Raw genomic sequence first — 16,031 nt, 5'->3', positions numbered from 1 at the left:
GGTCCACGTCTCCGACCCTTACAGCCTCAATCATTCACTTGGAGGAAATGATGTATTCCTTAACAAGGAAGCCGGCGTCTGTTTCTGGTTCACCTCGCACTGCCTCGCGCTAAGTAATAACGTTGGCCACTGAAACATAGGCCGCTCCAGCGCATTAACCCTTGAAGACCCGTGAAGTGGCACGCCACTAACTAAATAATCAATGGCGACAACTTCAGTCACTTAGCAACCCCAATCAGGGCGCAGCGTTAATGTCCCACAAACAGGGCGCGAGGATGGCGGCACCAAGGAGACGCCTGCCACGTCGCAGAGCGGGGGAATCGCAGGCCTGTGTAATTAGAATCGATAATTCATTTTCCCCTTTTCTGCCGCCGTTCCATTCAACCGAAGCTCTTACACGCGATCCAGAGCCATTCCAAAACTCTTCACGGTGGCGGTAATTGGACTGGGAGTTCTCCCATCCCCTCACCAAAATCTCGTCGGCTAGATGCAGAGAAGATTCTTGTCGGAATTATTGTCTTCGACGGCCAAGTTTCTCGGCGGCCCCTCCATCTGCTAGCGCTGCGTTTTCTCCTAATTGTGAGGCGGAGATGGAGCTTGTGTGTGTGTATTGAGTGCAATGGCTACCAGACAATGACAACCACTCCCCCGACAACCCCCCCCGCCCCCCCAACACACTGCTTCCTCCTTGCCGATGATGAGGGGAGCTAATAGAGAGTCTGAAACCTGATGCTCACATGCGGCTGTTGCGTTGGGTTTCAATGTGTACCGACTGGAATAATTACAGGATTTTTTTTCAATATTTTTTTCCCCGCTTGGATGGTGCATTTAATCACTGTCAATCGAGCCAGCCGCTGAAAGTAAACACACACCCTGATTCACTGACACCTTTCCTCCCAGGTGCCAGTGGGTAGTCGCACTCTGCTGCTAATGTAATGGACTACAAATGGACTGTCGGCGTTCTGAGGCCAATTTTCCTCAAATTGCTCTTAAAGCCGCATGCATCACGGCGCGCCAACGTCAAAAAAATAAAAATAAATAAATAATCAGATAAAAAGAAAAACACCTTTACTGCAATTCTCGTCATCAATATCTTAATTTCTCCTCTCATCAACATCCCCATTGATGAGTATCGGTACGGCCACATGCACAGACGTTACGCCGGACTCTCTAGGAACCTGCGACTGGAATCCCACTCCATGTCAGGCAGGAGATTGCTGTGAGACACAGCAAAACATCCCCGGCTAACTAAACATGTCTGTGCCGCGGCGCTGTCACACCACAGCCGCGCGTTTCTATCTGTGCGTGTCACCCGCAGAGATGTACGTCAAATGGCAGTTGTGAATGGCTCCTCTGTCACCCTGCCATCCGCCGTCTCCCTGGCTGGGATTTAATGTGACACTTATAGCTATTGCATGGCTTAGCCCCCCCCCCCCACACACACACACACACACACACACACACACACACACACACACACACACAAACCCTCACCACATAGCAGGGAGCCACGCTCGGATGGAAATGAGATTGTCATCTGTCAGCTACACCCATCAAAACCACCGGGGAAGACTGACAAATCGGGCGGCGGGAAAGAGGCAAAGGTGGAGGGAGGAGGAGGAAGACTGGCATGGCACTGCGGGTCCGCCGCTAATAAAGCCATTGAAGACTGAGGGGGTAACGAATACAACGGCATGCAGTATTTTTTGGACAATTTTCTCTCCCCCCTCGGCTGTCCTTGCCTCACTCAAGCACAGCAGATTTGAAAAGAGTGGCTTAAACTGCAGGCGCTGTGCTTTGATCGTGCCCCGCATCCCCTCTTTTGTGCAATGAAATATATGAAAAACAAATTATGTTTGGGAAAACCATAAGGAAGCAGACCGGATACGTATTCATCCTGACCTCAGCGGTGCCAGCAAAGTCTTCCACTTGCCAAAAGTGTCAATTTATTGTTTTCCAATAAATAAAAAATTGGGAAGAGTGCTGGCGAGGCAGGTGCCTTAACAAACAGGATACCAATTATCGGCCGGAGTTCCTGCAGGGTCACAGATTCAGGGGAAAGAATTTGCAATGGAAAATTAAATTGCATGCCCGTTGGAGAGCCTCTGCGGCCTTGAGGTCACAGTGCAGAGCATGAGCTCTCAGGTGCTCAGGTCAAGTCTGGCTGCTGAACTTTGTCATTTCGCAAAGGTTCCTGACCTTGGAACCTTCCCACCATCTCCACCGTTATTCCCAACTGCTCATTAAAACGGAGACAAAAATGTTGACGATGTAAGTAGCTAAAGCCGTTGGAAGCATTGAGGTACAACGAAATGCCATAAAAACCCCCTTTCTCCACCTCTCCCTTCTCGGTCAAAATAACTTAAAAGTATCTTAAGGCATCCCGAAGCTGACAGCAGAGGGACCTGGGGGCCGGAGAGCCAAAATCAAATTAGTATGACAGTAAATCAGCAGCGGAGGGACGGCGTTCAGACTAACGGTGGGGGTACAAGGCCATGGATTTCCTGCCACAGAGAAGACTTCCTGTCAATCAGCGGCCTGGAGGGCAGACGTATCCAAGCCGCATCGGGACAAAGACTCGCACAGCGCATGGGGCTCGGTCTTGTCACTCACTATGTGTCAAGGAAAGCAAAGAGACTTTAAGTGCACAGACGGCGTGTTAAAGTGTAACGACTCTCCGAAAAAACTGCAAGCTTCTTTGTTGACGGGACGGTGATGAACGGAGACGTCTTGAGGTGACGGGAGGACGAGTAAAAAATACACAACAGAGGAGGTCCCTCGAACAGCACGCGCACATGCACACATCCCCGCGTGCAAACACACGTGTGCACGCCAGTCAGTAATTAGTCAGCCTGACGGAAGATCCCGTGGCAAGTGAGGACAAGCGCAACTGAATGAGACCAGGGAAGCCGCTGCTGCCAACACGCACAGTCGCAGACTCGCACACAGTCACCAGGGATCCCATCCGCATGGTACCAGGGTCTAATTAAGACACTGAGATAATTGGGAACGGTGGAAGGGAGGTCAGTGCATGTGCGTGCGTGTGTGTGTGTGTGTGTGTGTGTGTGCGTGCTTATGTTTATTTCAAAAGAGACAGTCAATTATTCAGAGCGACTGAAACATGCGCAGCTTCCCGGAGGATGGCCGAGAAAGAGGGAAGATACCTCGCAGGACAGGCCAAAGAAACCAAACAATCACAAATGCGTTCGCCAGAGGAATACATGCCAGCTAGCAGCGGAAAAAAGCAGCCAGGAGGGAGAGAACGCGGGATGAAAAATGAGGCTCTCAAGCAGACAGGCCTCAGACAACGGCGTACACTCCCAACACGGCCCCAGCCTTGGGGATACACTGGGAATTTTGGGTAATGCGGTCCGACATGCCACAGCTCACTGGCCCCCTGACTGGCTGCTCTGATTGGGCCCGTGGAAGCTCACACGGAGGTTGGGCCGCGGCGGGTGAGCCTGATTGGCTGGTGTGTTTCCAGCGGCTGTGCGGGTGATTGCAGCAGACGCAGGTTTTGTCCTCCAGTCTCGGGTCGGCGAGCCGGCATGCCGGTCTGTCTTGAAGGAACATCGACAGGGGGCGACTGTCAAGGTGATTCCTGCACCCAAAAAAATCACTGCAGTCAAAGCGCATTTTGGGCTGTTTTTGTGTTTTTTTTTCTTACAGGAAAATTGTATTCTTCACGTTGCTCTTATTACAAGTCATCTCATTTGCATGATGTTCCTCCATCCCTCCTGAATTAAATCACATCTGAAGGGCATCGAGAAAACCCGCATCCTTATCTTTTTGGCTGCATTTAAAACGACAAACCTGAACTTGGAAAAACCTTGACCGCCATCATGAAGCGCCCGTCTCCTCACAGCAAAATCTGGCTGATTTTTTTTTTTTTGTCCTCAGCAAAATACCCTGAAAATGCCTGAAAGTGCAAACAACCATTTGCACGGAGCGACTCCAATATGATTCCAGAGCTGATTAATGGAGAACCGGAGGGACTCTGCGACTCCGATTCCTTTAGCCGCATTTAAATGGAGACGCATCACCAACTGGCTGTCCTTTGGCTTGCAATGTCATGCGTCTCGCGCTAGCTAACGTATTAATCACCATAACGATGACTCCGATGTAATTAGAGGTTGCCTTTTTTTTTGTTCCCCCAGCGCATGCCTGAATTGGTGTCCCACTTCCTCAGTGTGAATTTGAGGTCATCTCGCCGCGCTGAATTCCCTCGGCAGGGCCGCAGTGAGAGGCTGCAACCATCTCCTCAACCACTTCACGCACGTGAGAGGCGCTTTCATGGACGAGCTGGCAAACGAAGGATCCACCGTCAGTGATTATCATTTTCCCAGGCTCGGAATCATCGGTGGGTTCAATTATCCATCACTCAGGAGCCCACCTATTGTTCAGGTGGCGAGAGAGGCGCTAAGTGGAGGTTCATAACTTCGGCGCTGTGCATTAGTGTGCATCAATTATGCAGGTGGCAGCAATTACATATTTATGTATTCTGATAATTACATTTTTAATACAGCGGATGCCCGCCTCATTTCTGGCACTTAATGGAAATGAACGGCAGGGTTTTTTTTTTTTTGTTCTTATATGGGAGAAGTTTGCCGAGCGACACTGTCGCACGAAACAGGATTGATTGACGGCCATGATTTGATTGTCAGGAACTTGATGAATTTGCCTGATAATATTCAGTGTTACCGAATGGCTGGTGTACGTGCATCACCCTCACACACATAAGTGTTCACTAATCTGCCAACAAATGTAGATTAAAACAGTGCACGGCAACAGCTCATTTTTGGGAGGATTTAATAGAAAAATAAATCATAATAACCTCGTAAATACAACCTTGCACAAGCAGCTGCAGCCAGACGTCAACTCTGAAACCTTGCTCATTCATCTCACAATCACCCAATAGACAGAAACTTTCAACGTTCAGTGGATTCCACAAGAAAATCAGCAAATATTTACAGAAAAAGAGATGGGGAGCAAAAAAGGTGAAATGACAAATCAGAAGAGAAGCAAGAGGAAGCTGCTGAAGCTGACAGTCACTACTTAAGGATCGGTGTGAGTTTAGCTGCGGCAGTTTCATCAAAACTGGACATTTTAATGCTAACAGAAGCAACAGAAGTGGCGCCGAATGCTTCATCATCCTCAGTAGACGTCATTGCGTTGGTTTACCACCAACCGCCTTCGGCAATATCTCCATTAAACAGTGTTCCTAGCAGCTAGCCACAGGCCGTGGAGACACAGCAAAGGTCACGCACCGTCTTCTCACGTTGCCACCTTGTTTGCTTGGTTATTACGTTTCGATGTTTCGCTCTGCAACGATTTCATCCAAATGCAGGGTCTGGTTTGCACGCAACAACTGCTGCATGGCATGAAGAGTCAAAGGGACTCTATTGTCCAAATTCACTGTGGCATTCCGCCCAGCCGCAGACATCTGGAAAGTGAGTCACCCGCTGCGAGTGGCATCCCCCTGGAAAAGAAGCCTCCGAGAGGATTGACAACAATTCAACAAGAATGCGTTCAGATGTTTTTGTTTTTTGGGGGATTTTGGAGGGTCGTGCATTCGCTCCCCGCTTTGATTTGCAAAAACGCAAGACTGGATGTCCCAGTGGAAGAAGGAGATAAGGTCACATTTCCTGAAATGTCTCTTATTTTAGCTGCCCGCCATTATACTGTATGCGGTGAAAACACGGCCGATGTTTGAGCGCGGTCGCCTCCGTACACCTCAGCCCCCAGACATGACTCCTTCTTTGAACTTGCCGGTTGGGTCTCATCACCACTTCAAACGTGCTCATCTTTTTTTTCTGAGAGCTCGCCGCGCCGCACCCCGCGGCGCATGAATTATTTGTGGCCATTAGGACAAACGCCGCGCTCCAGGAATAAGGACTGTTGTCATCGGTGGAAATACTTCCGAGATCCACTCTAAATGCAGATTTCATCAAGCGTTTGACAAGTGCAAGGAGAGCCGCCACCAGGAAATAACCTCGGCTATAATCAAATAGAAAACACAAGAGGCCTTCAGTTCCACTTAGCTGCGTGGCAGGTGAGGTGGTTGGCGCTATTAGCACGCCGCTTAAATCTATGGATGGCTTTGAATCGGTGGGCTTTGGCTTTTTGTTTCCTTCCCTCTGACGCAAAAAGCAGATTTCATTAACATTTCATAAATGGGTATTGTTAACAGCCACAGTGAATCAAACAGATTGAGCCTTCGTAACAAAAGAAAGGGGGAAAAAAACTGTTTCTCTAACTTGGCATATTTCTTTGGATTACACCATGCCCTATTTGTCTTTATTCACACGCTTTTTCGTATTGCGGCTCCTTGTTTACATAAAGTTCAAAGTGGGCTTTCTGAACAGACAATCAGATATTGTGAAAGCGGCCTGATCTCAGAGGCTTATTGGCTACGAAGTGCAAAAATTTTTTTGGATGTGGTCCCCCTGAGTGCGGGCCAGCACTTCTGTCCGGGCTTAGTTAAATTCACGGAGCCCGTGCGTCATCATCTGGTGTGTGTGAAAACGAGCGTGATGCTAACGAGACGCGCGGGGGACGGAGTGACATTCTCAGATTTTTGGCTCCTCTTCTCTCTTCTGCATTGCTGCTCAGTTTTGAATCCTGGCAAAGTTAAGGGTGCATGCAAACGGCACCTGATCGATACCTGCCAGGCCGAGCAGAGAAACCGGACCTCCACTCGGGCTGTAAATAGATTCCCGTCCATCTTGCGCGGATTTCTGCCCTAAATTGAAAATCCAATATTCGTTTATGGAGCTTGAGATACTGCGATTAATTAAATTTTCGTCATGCCGTCAGCCCTTTCGCCTGCTCACTCCCCCCCGCCGCTGATGGTGATGGGGAGAAGTGGAGTCCATCCCTCTTACTGTCTCACGCGCTCATCCTCGTCTCGCTCAAGGAAAAATAAATGAAAGAGATGTTGGGGAAGGGAGGAAAAAACATAAACAGCCGGCGAAATGACAGGCCGGTGTCAAAACAATTCACCCGCAGTAATATTTGTGCAAAGAGGCTTTAACACGGTGACAGAAATGCACATACAATATTCATGAGGCAGATCTCAGGAGCGCCTGGGATAGCTTTCGGCGTGCGAGGCGCTGATTGACTGGCTTATAATTGTCTCGGTCATCAATCGAGCAACACTGACAAGGACAGAAAAGGACACGGAACAAAAGCCTGAAATGTGAGCGAGTGCCAAGACTCCCACTGAGCTAACAAACCGTGCTATTACTCAGTGTTGTCCCAGTCTTATTTGATGAGAAAATAATACCAGGGACTGAAGGGCCCTGAATAAATTAGATAAACAAGTAGCTTATGGAACGTGACAATAAATGCAAACGGGGGGAAAAACAAATCAAAACCCACAAAGCGATTTGGGCCAATCGGCCGCGAGTGCGGCGGCGGCTCTGAGAGCAGTTTATTTATCAGCCCTGGCTCGCTGGTGTTGCCGCCGCATTCCAACGAGGGCACTGCTGCAACCTGTTGCCTTGGAGACGGAGCCGCGGATGGGGGTGGGGGGTGGGTGGTGCTCCAATGCTGCGTCGTCGGGGCAGTAATAAGCGGACGGACAAGGTTTTATTTGCACGCTGTTAATTGAAAATTGTGCCGGAGCTGTGTTTATTTCCCGGCTCGCTGGGACTTAATTGTTTTCCACATCAACGCCGTGACAGGTAAGAAGCTTAGCGTGTCGCGCAAAACATTAGCTCCACGCCAACCACTCGTCGGAGGCGACAGCCCAATTATTGCTTAAAAAGCGGCACTTTGGACATCATTTCAATTAGCGCTGGCCGCGGGGCTTCCGACTCGGGCCAAATGTAGTTACGAGAGACAGAGGAAGTCATTACCGCTGCTACTGTAGTGTTCGTCATTAAGTAAAGACAATTGTAACCAGTTATTATCGTCTGATTAAGGGAAATTCCCTCTTTACTCTTGCATCATCATCATCATCATCATCATCATCACCACCATCATCCCCATAAATGGAATTGTTCTCCTGCCAGTCAGATCCCTGAAAAATCTTCCTCAATGAGCTTCACTTTATGAGAACTACAGTGATTGGCAAACTATTTCCCCAAACTCTTCCTGTGCCACCACAGGGGAAAACTCAGTGTTTGTGAGTTTCACATGAATTGGCGCGTCAGCTGCGGTGGTAACTTTGCCTTAAAAACAAAACAACATGGCGTTCATTCCGCCATTTGAAAGGCAATTCAGACACTCAAATCTACAACGCAAAACAATCTGCAAAGAACATCTACAAAGAGGGTTCGACTGGGTAGAAATATGTGTGAAATGACAGGAAACAGGAAACGTCGCCAGGAGCCCGAAGTGGCGAGAGTTTAATTATGGGCAAACTATCTCTTCATGCCAAATGAGATGAAAAACTGGACGTTGCAACGTGCTGTTGGTATCAATCTGCTCCCGTCTGTCTGCCCCCTGATGGATGGTCTGAGCCACTATCCATAATTACTTGCGTGTTAAACAGCAGGCAAAACAAGAGGGAGAACGGCTGGGGCCAATCCAGTCACACTCTTCCGCTGGACACACTTGTTGTTTCCCCTCATTGTGTGGTGCTTGTTCAGCATCAGTCATGGAACTTTTGTTTTGTTTTTTTTTTGAGCGGGGCAACCTGTTCACAGCGGTGGTGGTGTTGTAATGGAGTGTCGGCCCAGAGCTGTGAAGCCACAGATTGATGCGGGGGTGTTGATTAATGCCAGGCCACACCCGCCCAGGTTAGTGGAGGCCTGACAGCTTTATTGATAAATTAAACAGATGGCCGCATGAACAGCATAAATCTCTCAAGTACTCTGAGGTTGTTATTTTTTTCCTTTCAACATCCTTGAACATTTGTGAGACCCAGTGTGTGTTGCTTGAGGACCCCCCAGCTTGCAAGCTAGAGTCAGTGTGTGTGCGTGATACAGCTGAGATTCAGTCGTCGGTTTGGGAATAGAGGTGGGCAGCAGTTCAAGATCATAAAAAAATATATTTTTTTAATAAAAAATAAGACTTTTAAAATTCAGCGAGCGGCCGGTCTGCAGCTTCATTTCAAATTCAGGTGCGATGCTCAGTTGGGTTTTGATGTCTTGGTTCACTGGAGTCAAATGTAGCGCACAGATCTAAAGTGAAATTAATGCAAAACGAGTCCCGGCAGTCAAAGTTTTGAAAGTGGTCAGGCCCACCACACACAAATCAGCCTTGGAAGTGCCTATGTAGGTCATGGACACCCTCTTAGAAACACCCACCATGGTTCTCTGAGCGCAGTTGACAAAGCTGATCAAAAACAAAACCCAAAAACCGAAACAACATGGCCAAGACGAGCAGGAGGGGAACAAATCTCCGACCGACTGCTTGGACCCAATCCATCGGGGATGCGATCAGGATGAGAGGACGAGCGTCAAAGGAAATTAAATCACAAGGAAAGGCACAAGGACTCCAACGGCCAGATAATGTCCACCTCCTCCTCCTCCAGCGTACATCCCTCTTCACATTCTCCCTCCATCATCTTCCCCCTGCCAGACGGACGGATGCACTTTTGAAGAGGAGTCTTAGGAAACTTTTAATGAACAAGAAGGCGGCTGAGGGGCTTTTAGAATTATCTTGGGCTCGATAAGCACCCCACAGCGCAAATGGCACGGCAGAGGGCTTTTGGTCAGATAAACAGCATCTTTTCAGAGAGAGAACAGAGGAGGGGAGCTGACACTCGGGGAGAGATTAGCCCCACTCTCCTTTCAGAGCTTGTCAAGCCCATTCATGCGGTTGAAACCATGAAAGAAGAGTTCCAAGAGAAGCAGGAGGAGCTATGATAAAATACGTGGACGGGGGGGGGGGGGGGGAATCACTCACTCAAAATCTAGGGTCAGCGGGCTTCTTATGCCAAATCAGCGAAGAATCCCTCGAGTCCAGCGGGAGAAGCAGGTTTATTCTTGAAAGGAAACCTCCGCATACTCACTAAAAACATCTTACATTTAACAAGAAGTCAGCTGAGGAGTCTTTGATTAACCGACAGGAAAGATTGATGGATTGGATTAAAACTGGAGCTCGACCGAAACCACTCCAAGATTATCATCTATTGACAACATCGATGCTCTGTGTGCCGCGACATGGAACACATGCGATTAAAATGAAAAGAAAGTCAACAGCGTGTATGATCTGCATTTGTGCATGGGGATCAGGGCATGCGACCTTTGACCTTTTCAGAAGCCATCACAATGTCTTTTTGAAATCCCCTGGTCGATGAGGAGATTCTCAGGGGAAGACCCGCATCAGTCGCAGCGACACCGGGCGGCTGATTGATTAACCGATGCTCAGCCGCTCCAGGCAAACAAAGACACGCGACGGGTTAAAACCTGGTGTGATGCACTTGATCGGCCGGACGTGTGCCGATGGAGCTGGTCTGCCGAGAGAAAAACACCTTTCCCGTTTGAGGTGAACCGGCACAAATGCTTGCAGTCTTGCGTCCTGCCAAAAAAATTTGAAACAAGACGAAACAGGAGACTTGTTAAAAAAAAAAAAAGAAAGGAAAAGAAAAGAAGAAAAAAAGAAATGCGATGAAAAGCTCACTTGTGTAAGAGTCATACAGAATTTGCAAATCGGAAGAATTTGCAAAAGCCAACCTTGGCTGGGCTGCCGAGACGTTATTCATCAGCACAAATGGCAACCCGGAAGGCATCAAGCATAAAAAATACATGGCGCTCGCCTGAACCGTAAGTGAAATATTCATACACAAGGTAACTCAGCTTTCCCGCAACTCTCAGGAGTCACGAGAGCAGACGGGGCCGAAGAGTTTGGCTCATGGCCGTTAACACTGCCGCTCTAGAGCCAAATTAGTCTTCTACACACTTGGAAGACTGAACACTAGCATCATAATTTTTCTTTACTGTTTTTGTAATGTCTTGGCTTCGGGTGGATATCTATCCAACGGTTCAAGGATTAGCTTCGGATCAGGTTGGACGACGCTGATTTTGAATAACCGACGGTGCAAGCAAATTTCGGCCGCCTGCACCTTTAAATCACACCGGACCATCATTTACTGCATTGCAGATGAGAAGTCGAGTAATTAGAGTCACCAATCGTACACTTCATTGATCCCAGCAGTATTAATGAGATCAACCCGTTGGCCTAATGGACAGCGTCCCGTCGGGAGCCGGGGCGGTTAGATTTGATCCCAGCAAGGCCGGCGTAATTGCCTTGTGGTGCCCGAGCGCGTTGTTTTCCCGTAAAGAAAGGCACAGCATTGGTGTGTGCGAATGTGTGTGTGTGTGTGTGTGTGTGTGTATGTGTGAGGTGAGCCTGCAGAGACCAGCCTTCAGCATTATTACTGGGCTTTAAAATCTTTATTGACCTGTGAAGGTGAATGTTTTAATCACCCCTCATAATCGGGGAGGTAAAGCACACCAGTTAATGGGCTAAATGGGATGCACCCTTAATTGAGCCGCCGAGCCGCGCACGTGGAGTCACGTGAGACGCTCGCCGGTGTGCTGACTGCTCCGGAACCAAGAAGAAAGAAGAGTACAAGAACAAGAGAAGGCGTGAGATATCTCCTGAATGACGCCGAGCACCCTTTTCACCCTTGGTGTTGTTGTTTCTTTCCGAAAAAAGAAAACGAGGCGTTCGGAAATTACACCCTCTGTGATTTCCACTTGTCTACTTGTTGGAAGTGCTCCGCAATCTTTTCCCCCCAGGGCGAGCCGGGAGGGTCGCCGCGCTCGCTATTCTCACCAAACAACACCTTCAGCGTGACGTCCGTGCCCGTTAGGAACCAATCAGAGGCTGCGATCTGACGCCGGGCGGAGAAATTCAGAACCGCCTCCAGCATGAGAGCCTTGACACTCCAAAGGAGCCGTCCGTCATCCTGATCCCAGCACACAGCAGGAACAGATGATACACAAACGTTATATCATTTGCTGGAGCTCGTCATGCATGAAATATCATTCCTGAGGATGGACTGCGGGGGCGGGGGTTGGGGGGGTAGCACTGCAAATAATTCATCTCCTTCCATCATTTCCAACTTTTTTTTTTTTTAAGCATTTTGTTACGTTGCCCGCTGGTGAATGGAATATGGCGGCAAAATAAATATGACAGATGTGTGGAGTGATTTTATGTGAATTAATTACACGGCGGCCTGCGCTGAATATTTCACCAGAACACATGGAAGCCAGTCACGACGACAACATTACACAACATTAACTGTCACATGGAGAACCCGGCTGGGCTAATTTCGCTGATTTAGGCTGGCGTGACAGACGTGGAGCATGGAAGACGCCAGCGCATTTTGGGTCGCATTTTCATGTTTTGTTTTTTTAAATTCTGAGCAGGATTTTGATTTTAGAGGAATAGCGGGCGCATTTCTCTGCAATCTGGGTCGGCGCCGCCCTGGCGAAATAGCACGCAATAAATCCAGGAGTCCTCCGGATCTGTGTTAGTGCTGCCTCTGTGGATTTAGAGAGTCAAGAGGAGGCAGCGCGGCAGGATCGCATGAGCACTGTGGGAACGGCGGCAAGGTGGAGGACAAGGTCTGAGGAAGGGCAGCTTCCGATTAAAACCTCCCCACTTCAGCGCATATTTGCAATGTCGGCCGCTTTGAAAAAGTAAACTTGCGAGCGCTGGCAACCTCGGCGATCTGGTACCTGGTTCAGCAGCGGCGGCAGTGGGCGTCTGGGGAGAAGATGAATCACAGCACATTCCATCGCGAGTTCAGGGGGAAGGCCAAGATGGATGAATTTGTTTTTTTGACCTCCGACTCCCGAAAATGTTTACCAGTCGCTCAAGGTGCCGCAAGAAAAAACTGGAAAAACGACCAAATGAAATGGAACAGTAGGTCGAGCAGTAATAAAATGTTGAGTAAACCAGCCATTAAAACAGTTGTTTGCAAAAGTGTTTGCCACCAATAACGCAATGTGACACCGAAACAAGGAATCGGCAGGCACAGGAATCCGTGTGTAGGTTCATGAATCAATAGATGCAGATTAGAACTTGGATAAGTGCATCCATAAAAAAACAGCTGACCTCTTAGGTTTGAAATGACCGCCATGTGTCCGGTTAGCAGCCGGGGACACTTAAAGTATACGACAGGCCCTGATTGGCCCTTCTCTTCCTGACTCTCGCGGGGGGACTTTTGCACTTTAAGACTTTAGGAAAAAGGTGACGTGAGTCAGTAAAAAACGCTCCGAGTCACTCGCTGCCCGAACAAAATTCAACAAAACTACAGGCCAAGCAAGGGTGATTCTGATGGCAAACTTTATTATAACTTCTATAATTAATAACCTCATTAAAAACTGATATATGGTCAGGAAAATACAGCCAGGGATGAAAAGCGCTGAAAATTGTCCCTGGAATATTTTGGATTCTATTAAATCCCTTCCTGGAAAATTGCACATCATGTTATTTTTTCCCCCGTGGCAGCAGAAATTACCTCGCCAACCAGTGCCAAGCCTGGAAGCGTTACAGTGGGCATGCGGTGCACTTGACACACGGCGGCCTCACAGGACAGCTCAGACTTCCACATGAAAAATCACAAACTTCACTGGACGTTTTCCAAGATATTTTCCCCTTGGAAGTGACTCAAACTGGGCATAGATACACATTTGCACAGGTAAGAAGTTTTTTTTTTTAAATTTAAATAACATAAAAAGCAAATATGAATTAATATACGAGTGTGACTACAAAGCCGAGTGCGGCAGCTCTCACTTCAAGCGACGGCTCTCTTTCTTCCTGAGTTTGAAGGCCCCAGAAGTAGAATTCCTATTCCCCAAACTTGCCGGCCCACCAAACAAACTTTACTTTTGAACAATTCTAACAAAAGTGTGGATGCACACCAGCGCTTTTTTGTGTTTCATCAGAGGAATATTATGTCACGGGGGAAAATACCGCAGAAGGGCTTACGGAGAGAAATTCCAATGTCCTAGTTTTTTTTTTTTTTCTTTTCCCCCCCACTACTTCCCCACTTTATAGTCAAAACTGTGTGAATAAATAGAGAGAAGTTTGTCCTCTGGGCACCGCATTTGCTCCAAATTTGTAATTCATATCTCCGAAAGAGCTGCTGTGTTTACCAGTGACGGGCAAGGGCGATACTGCAACCGCGGATCAGCCCTGGAGGACGACGTTAGCCCCGCCCCCAGGCCCAACGCATCGCTTAAAACAAGCTAAAACGCATTTGTGACATTTAACACAGATATTTACGATGCTCGTCTGCGACTGTGAGGGTGGGGTTCGTCGGGAAGGGGGGGGGTTGGAAGGTGGGAGGGAGTCACAGGAAGGACAAAAAAAGGAGGGTAGAGGAAAACACCTGACATTTTGATTAAGGGGCCGGCTTTTATTTGCAGTGTCTGGTGGCGAGTTTCCCAGTGGAGGTTTACGACGAGGCGTAGCAGGTTGTCCCCCCCCTGAAACCTCCCCAACCCCCAACGGATGCAGCCGCCAGGCATCGATCCCGGCGCCTCGGCACACGACGGACGCGGCCTGTGGCAAAGAAAATCATGCAGCGGCGGGCCGCCTGCCTGACGCTGTAATTCAACGTACATTTTAAAAATGATGCAAAAGGTCAGCGGCATCTGGAGGGTCAGGAGGGTGGGACGGCCCTGCCCTCCCACCCCCAAGTGCAAATACCAGCGGAGGATGAAAATGATTTGCACTGTTTAAACACCATCAGTGAGCCTCCGCTGCGTGCGGCCAAGGCCAATGCAAATGTAGCTGCGGCTGAATGCAGGACGAGTCGCTGAAGGCGGCGCGGCTCCGCCCACCACACGTGGACATGAAACTGCTGGGATTTATTCCGGCCGATTGCGTTCCGTCAGTCGGGGGGACGTGAGCGGAGAGCGAAAAAGCTCGAGTCGTCCCAACGCTCCCAGTCAGTCAGTCAGTCAGTTATTTATTTGCATGCCATCGACACGTGCAGCGGGAGTTGCCAGGTTGGGTTTAAATCACCATTTTAATTAAGTTCATCTCACATCGTCCTCTTTCCAGTTTCCCTTTTCACTGTGTGTGTTTTCTAATTTGTCCGGTAACCTCAGGTTTGTTCAGGCTGCCTGCCCGCCAGCAAGGCAGGAAACGAAAGCGAGCGACCAGCTGCACGCGGCAAGAGGACACTTCCTGTTCAGCCGAAATCCTCCGCCGAGGACTCAACCGGATGCGCCAGGCCGTCGTCTTCGTGGTTCCTTTATCCGGTGAGGATGAGGAAGCCCGTCTCCAAATCTGACAGTCTCTCTCTTTTGCCTCGCAGGGGTGAGGAGGGGCGGTATTTCGTTCTTCATGTTTTTCCCCTCCACCTTCCCTCTCTCTCTCGCTCCCTCCCCCCCGAGGGAGATGGGCAAGTGCCACGCTTGCGGCGCCTAAGAAGATCACACGTCGGTTGCCGGCCGTTTCCGTGGCATCTCGCCGCCGTGACAGATGGGCAGCGTGCTCCTGCCACAGCCTCCAGTTTAGAAAAGCCCAAGCTGCTTAGCGGGCGAGTGAGACTGAGCGGCGAGGGCGGCGAGGCGGCAGTGGGCGGAGCTATAGTGAGGGGAAGAAAAAAGGACGGCGGTGACTGGTTTTCAAGCACAAGCGCAGCTATGCAAAACAAGAAAGAGAAAAAAAATAAAGAGACCTTCAAGAGTGTTGAGAGAAGAGGAGGGGGGGGGGGAGGAGGAGGAGCAGGAAGAGGAGGAGGCTGCGACGGCGCTGGTGGTGGTGAGTGACGACGGGAAAATACACTCAATAATATAGACGGCCTGGTGGGAGAGCGTCCACAGACAATGGGAATGCTAAATTAGTTTCCTGCAGGGAGCTCATCAGCCGCCGGGGGAGGAGAAGTGGCGGGGGGGAGCAAAACCTTCTGGCGACCAATCGAAGCGGAGACAATGACTTGACGCGCTCCCATATTAGCTATAGATCTGCTGCGTCAGGCACGGCCGGGGCCGCCCTGCAGCCGCAACTGCAGAACTCCGGATCCCCACCAGAGGAGACACACTGACGTCTGAAAGGTCCCACTTTTCTACCCAGTCTCTGGTGTTTATTTTATTATTCTGCACTTCAGTGGAGTC

The sequence above is a fragment of the Nelusetta ayraudi genome, unplaced genomic scaffold (assembly GCF_046127955.1).
Source record: "Nelusetta ayraudi isolate G7.1 ecotype Tasmania unplaced genomic scaffold, CSIRO-AGI_Nayr_v1 ptg000027l, whole genome shotgun sequence".
Taxonomy (NCBI): domain Eukaryota; kingdom Metazoa; phylum Chordata; class Actinopteri; order Tetraodontiformes; family Monacanthidae; genus Nelusetta; species Nelusetta ayraudi.
This window is presented reverse-complemented; position numbering follows the sequence as displayed.